We start from the raw sequence: 6,613 nt of genomic DNA on the forward strand, positions 1-6,613 counted from the left end.
TAGCATATACAGTATGAATCTGTGCTTAATATCTGAACCAGACAAGTGAAAAGTAGCATAGAAATTGATGCTCAGAAAAGCACAGATCCAACTAGAAGTTAATCCATAGTTATGAATTTACATGGTTCTAGTTGCACTGCCTTCTCTTCACTTTGAAATCTAACTTGTACAACAATAGGTTAATTACCTGTACTGTATAAGCAAAAAATATCCAAAATGGAGACCTTTTTACATGAAGGCCACAATCCTATTGGAATACAATGGAGCTTCCTTTGAAGGAAACATGCATAGAATCAGGCTTCAATAATTGCCTATACTGTACAGTATTGGACACAATACATGCTATGTAAAATTTAGAACAGCTAATTCTAGGAGGCCATCCAAATTTTCCAGGGTAACTAGCCAAATACAAAGAGAAAACAACTATGCCACTTCATCTCTCAACATTTTGATCATTTTATCACAGTGGAAGCTATGTAAGACATCAGCCAACAGTTATAATCCACTGTCAGCAAGCCAAGAATCTGGGTAACAGCGCTCGCAAAATAGTGTGAAAGCATAAAAAACCAGGATTGAAGTTTGTCACCTGGATACTGGGTTCTTCCATTACATCTTTGCCTCTTGACTTTTGTTTTGGATTCAAAATCTGCGAATTTATTCTGCAACGGCATGAGCCTGGAATGACAAGAAGAACCAGGGTTGCAGCTGGTACAAGATAATTCCTTACTCTACACTTGTTTTATTACATTTTACTCTACCCTTCCATCAAGGAGTGCAGGGCAGTTTATTGGTCTCCTTCCCCAACCCCAATTTATTCTCACAACAAAACTCTGTATTTTGTTTTATGCTGTTTCAATTTTTTAAAAAAATGAAATAAAATTGGACTCTATATTTCTAATCTCGGACCTTTGGATGAAGGAGAGGGTATAAATAAATAAATAGTAAATAATCCCTGTGAGGTACAGTGGTGCCTCACTAGATGAATTTAATTCGTTCCACGGGTCTATTCTTATAACGAAAAATTTGTCTAGCGAATCCCATAGGAATGCATTGAATATTTTTTTTAAAAAAATTGCCCATAGGAACGCATTAATTGAATTTCAATGCATTCCTATGGGAAACCGCGATTCGCTAGACGAATTTTTCGTAAAACGAATTTGTCTAGCGAGGCACCCTCCGCTAGAAAAATCCTTTCTTTAAGCGAACATTTTGTCTTACGGGGCGTTTGTTAAGCGAGGCACCACTGTAGGTTAGGCTGAGAGATGGCAACTATCCCTAGGTTGCCCACAGAATTCCATGATACAGTACAAAGTCACAACCAAATTCGTGCAGGCCAATTAACAATTTTAAGTAGATCCTGCAAGATTAAAAAGGGGGAAACACTTAACTCTGAAATGGCTAGGCCAGAGGTTTTCAACCTTTTTTGAGTCCACGGCTCCCTTAACCAACTACATTCTTTCTGTGGCACCCCTGTGGGGCTCAGGAGCCCAGGAGCACCACTTGCCTCCAGAGCTGGCAGCCTCTCACCCTTTTTCGAATACCCTCCCTTGTAGAGTGTTCCTCTGCCTTCGGGAGTCCTCCAGGCAGCTGCTGTTGCCGTCCTGGGTCTCTGAGCTGCCCCCACCCCCACCCATTTGCCTGCAGAGCTTATAGCCAGGGCTGCTGCAATAAACAACTATGCAAGCCTTTGGGAGGCAGAGACGTAAGAAGGCATCAGAGGAGGGAGGGAAGAAAAGAGGGACAGAGAGGTCTGTGTTGCCCGTGGCACCCCAGGGTGCCATAGCACACTGGTTGAAAACCACTGGGCTAGGCTATAGAAGACTTCCCTGTGATAGTTTTAAAAGACTATGGCTGCAATCCTATAACAGCCTAGCTGGGAGTAAGCCCCATTTAACTCAATGGAACTTGCTTCAGAGCATATACATATAAGAGTGTGCTATAAACAACCACCTAAGGATCATGTCAGAAATGTAAAACAGATGGCCAAAATAATAAGCTTCAGAAATATAGATTTTGATTCAAACACGTTGCTGTTATGCTTCAGTAGTCTTAGAGCTACATGGAAGAGTATGTGCAAGTTATTTCTGCATCCACTTGCTGCTTTCACATACACGCAGTATATCCTTCACTTACAGAGTACGACAAACCTGAGATACCCGTACTGTATACACTTTTCATATTTGAAACTGGCAATGTGTTTGGGATTATTTTGTTTCCTTTTCTGTTATAGTTTGAAACTCATAATCTGGCGTCCAATTAAAATCTTAAAACTTTTAAAAATTGAAGCACAGTTTCTTTGGAATCTAATAGTTTGTGGACCCCAAAAAGCACTCAGGGATAACAATGAGACCTGCTGACTGTGTGCTGTCTTCCCCCCAAAATTCCTGGCAGTGAAGGGGAAGGGATAAGATTAGCAGACACCCAATTTCCAGTTTTTCGGATTTTGGCAATCCCCAAAACGGCAAAGGTTAAGCCTGATCAGTATACAGTGGTTACGAACTTAATTTGTTCCGGAGGTCTGTTCTTAACCTGAAACTGTTCTTAACTTGAGTTGCACTTTTGCTAATGGGGCCTCCCGCTGCCTCAGCAATGCCGGCACGCCATTTCTTTTCTCATCCTGGGGCAAAGTTCTTAACCCGAGGTACTACTTCCGGGTTAGTAGAGTCTGTAACCCGAAGTGTTTGTAACTCAAGGTGTTTGTAACCTGAGATACCACTGTACTTAAGTCCAAGCCCCTGGAGAATAAAGGAGGGAACAATTGTATTTAAAATTAAGGAAGGAATGAGGTTATGACAATATTAAGTGGATCAAACTTAAGCAGTATTGTTGTTCTGTTGTAGCATATATTACCACATATATTACTATGGCACCTTAAAGCAGTGTTCCTCAAGGTTTTAAACTAGGGTTCCTTTTCTGAATAACACGTCAGGATCCGGGACCTTCTATATAAAAAGCAGGTGCTCTGCTGCTGAGCTACAGCCCTACCCCTACCCAACCTTATGGCTGTCCCCCAATAAACTGTCTTATGGGTGAGTGTGTGGAGAGTCTTGCTCACATGCTGCCTGTGGAAATCTAGGGATGGTGGTCCTAATTGTACACTGGCCTTAAAAAGGGGAATCAGATACATTTCCACCAATTCCCCCCTCCTCAAGAACAAGCCTTACAACAAAGCAGCAGCTCTAGCAGAGCTCCCTTATTCCCTAATCATGTTAGTATAATGTGGCACTGGAAATACAGTCAGACACACCCCTCCAATATATCAAATGTGGATGCTCCACCAGAGAGCATTCAAACTCACCCAGATCCTGGCTAGTGAGTGAAGGAAAATCCTAGCTTTTCATCATCCTGTCCTGAAACTCCTCCAAAATTTCAGATGTTCTGTGCCCTGCACCTCCCTCAGAGTAGCCTGCTCTACAATTTGAAAATCACTCCTTTAAGACTAGCATACTTGCTGTGGAGCTTTCACACCTTGGATATTCACTGCTACTGTTAATTTGCTGTGTCATAGTAGCCTTTATTAAATATTTCAGTTTTAAAAAATCTATTTCTATGATCTCCTATATGAGCTGAACATTATATTTAAAGAACTAGAAGAATTATCTCCATTTCATGCCTTTAGTCTTCCTCTATTGCCCTTCTCTCTTCTCCTCTCCCCACAGCACAATTTAAAGTGAAAAATCCTTGAAGGAGGGACCCATCTTCTACAATCACTCTGTAAATTGCCATATACTTGGATGTCAGTATATTAACTCCCCCCCCCCCACACACACACTGAAAAGAGTGCTATAAAAGGCCACGTATCCACTCTGAACATAGAGAAAGTGGGTAATGGGAGCAGATGTGTTTATCTGCTATGCAGAATCAACTTCTTCCATATCCCACATATGATCACTGCGATCTGCAGGGGAGCTTCTCCTACAACGTCCTAAGATTTCAGAAGCCCACTCCACAGTAATTTGGAGCAGGGAGCAGTGTGGTTCTATGGAAAAGCATTCCTGTCAATATATGACAAGATGCCCACTACCTGCACTTTCCAGAAACAACTGTAAACATGCCTTCCCAGCTATGTGAATAAAGGTAAAGGGACCCCTGACCATTAGGTCCAGTCGTAAACAACTCTGGGGTTGCGGCGCTCATCTCGCGTTATTGGCCGAGGGAGCCGGCGTACAGCTTCCATGTCATGTGGCCAGCATGACAAAGCCGCTTCTGGCAAAGCAGAGCAGCACACGGAAACACTGTTTACCTTTCTGCTGTAGCGGTACCTATTTATCTACTTGCACTTTGACATGCTTTCAAACTGCTAGGTTGGCAGGAGCTGGGACCGAGCAACGGGAGCTCACCCCGTCGCGGGAATTTGAACAGCCGACCTTCTGATCAGCAAGCCCTAGGCTCTATGGTTTAACCCACAGCGTCACCAGCATCCCAGCTATGTGAATAGGTACTGGTATATCCTATAAGTGTCTAGCTGGTATAGCTGTTTTATCTGCTGCTCTTTTCTTTACTGTTTTAAACTGCTGAGCTGCTTTACTGCATTCTCTACGTTGCAGCGAGACCTGTGGAAGGTGACAAAAATACCAAATCTCTGAGGTACTCAGAAAGGCTTCTCATTCTAAACACAGTTTTTAATCTAAAGAAAAGAACTCACCATTACTTTTCAATTCCTTCATCCCAGATAAGGAGTGGAACTTGAGCACTGAAGTGACAATATAGGTCACCTCATTCCTCACCACATACCCTTCCCAGATCAACTTATCTTGATTTACCTGCTTCCCTTATCCCAGATATGGGAAACCCGTGGCCAGTCAGATGCTGTTAGAAAGCAAACTCCACCCACCCTAACAGAACTCTTATTAACACAACTAACCCATCCCATCATCTTCCCGATTCTTCCAAATGAGTCACATTTATTCTTTCTGAATCTATTCCTATAATCTCCAACTATGCTCCCAAGCTTCCAACTGCCTCTTTCCTCCAAGCATGACAAATAATAAGTGGCTACATTTCATACCTCCCCAACAACACACAACCTAGCACTATAATCTTAACCACATCATTAGAAAGTAAGCTCCACTGAACTCAATGGAATGAACTTTAAGTAGACATGTACAGAAACTGAGAAACTAAACATCAGTAAAAGCTTCCTTTTGTGAAAAGACTACTGTACTTCAGAATGTGATAGGCACTTCAGCATTACAGCTTTTTAATCAGAGGTTAGATTGCCACATTTGGGAGATACTGTAGCAACAGATGTCCTGCACTGGCAGAGGTTGGATTAAATGACCTTTAATGTACCATGAGTCTTTCACTTTGGCGGAGGGAGGGATATCGCTGTCAGAAGCTATTATAAAATAATTAAGTTATTTATGTGGATACAATAAAGCGGCCAAGCAACAATTACAGGATAATAAACAATGGTAAGTTGGTTCTTTAGGTTGCACTGAAACACTAGCTCAATTTCTATGGCCAGGATGAACTACAAGCAGAAGATGACAACTAGCACAGAAGCCACACAAAAAAAATAAAAAAATCAGAGAAGAGAAGCCCCCTCCTCAGCACAAAAATGCTGCAAACTACTACAGGAGAAACAAAACACTCTTTCTGCCTCACCCTCTGCCAGACTCTAGCAGGGTTCTAGGGTTTTTTTATATGGGTTCTAGGATTTTTTTTATATAGCATTTATTTTTTTCCAGTTTCTTACTAGCCTTTCACTGCAAGGTCTACATTTATTTAGTGGCCTTCTTACCTGTCACCCAAAGGTCCCAGGATAGATTATAAGAGTTAAAAACAAACGCACACAATTACAAAAACAACTACAGCCATAAAGCTTGCTTCCAAAGCTAGGTTAAGGAGCGTTCACTGAAATAAATAATTAGAGAAACAGCAGTTGCAAAGGAAAACTGGGTAAACCTAGCCACCCCTACTGATATGGCGAAGGGGCTAAGCACCCCACCAAACCTCTAGCGGAGTAGACCCCTCTCTAGCTTGCCAGGAAGGAGCAAAGGCAGATATCCTATCCCTGCCCTGCCCCATCTCCACCATCCCAGGTGAGGCTCACCCAATAATAATAATAACAGCTGCTGCTGCTGCTGCCACCACCTCTCCCCCTCCCCCAGCCCGTGCTGCTATTGGGGGAGGGGGCCGCTAAGCCCCTCCCTCCTCGCCGGCCGTTACCTGTCTGTCTTTCCGTCTCTCTCTTTCTCTCTCAGTCACTCAGGGGCCCGGCCCAGCCGCCAGCCCGCGGCCACTTCGCCCCCTCGCTGGCGGGGCAAGGGGGGCAAGGGCTTGCGTACTAGAGGAGGAGAAGGGAGCCGTAGGCACGGCTGGGAGGGCGAAGAAGAGAAGCGGCTGCGGATGGGGAATCACTTTGCATCGACCGACTGACTGACTGAGAAGGAGCCACCTCCTCTCCTCACTCCGGGGTCACCGGGCAGGGGCTGACCCCGGCGCCCAGCCAATCAGCGGCCGCGCTCGGCTCCCCTCCGCCTCGCGCCGCAGCCCACCGCCTCTCCCGATTGGGCCGCGCGGGGGTTCCGAGCGCTCCTCCCCTCCCACATCCCCGTTCCCTCCTCCCCCTACTCGCTCTCTTCCTCTCTGTCCCCCACACCCACTCCCT

At 44.4% G+C, this 6,613-nt stretch overlaps 1 protein-coding gene across 10 annotated transcripts in view; it reads right to left on the minus strand.

The window, feature by feature from the left end:
• Positions 1-6,605, minus strand: part of ASB7 (ankyrin repeat and SOCS box containing 7) — a 44,741-nt gene extending 38,136 nt beyond the window's left edge. For 4 of the 10 annotated variants that reach the window (XM_088656896.1, XM_088656894.1, XM_088656895.1 and 1 more), the window contains exons 1-2: positions 6,172-6,509; positions 587-675 (exon numbers count right to left, since the gene is read on the minus strand). The gene's annotated coding sequence lies outside the window, so the exon portion shown is untranslated. Of the gene's footprint in view, positions 1-586; positions 676-4,645; positions 5,973-6,171 lie in introns of those variants that run through there. The other 6 variants (XM_088656897.1, XM_060282736.2, XM_035131368.3 and 3 more) reach the window with 4 other exon arrangements.
• Between the last annotated feature and the right edge of the window lie 8 nt (positions 6,606-6,613).

The sequence above is a fragment of the Zootoca vivipara genome, chromosome 13 (genome assembly GCF_965207765.1).
Source record: "Zootoca vivipara chromosome 13, rZooViv2.hap1.1, whole genome shotgun sequence".
Classification (NCBI taxonomy): domain Eukaryota; kingdom Metazoa; phylum Chordata; class Lepidosauria; order Squamata; family Lacertidae; genus Zootoca; species Zootoca vivipara.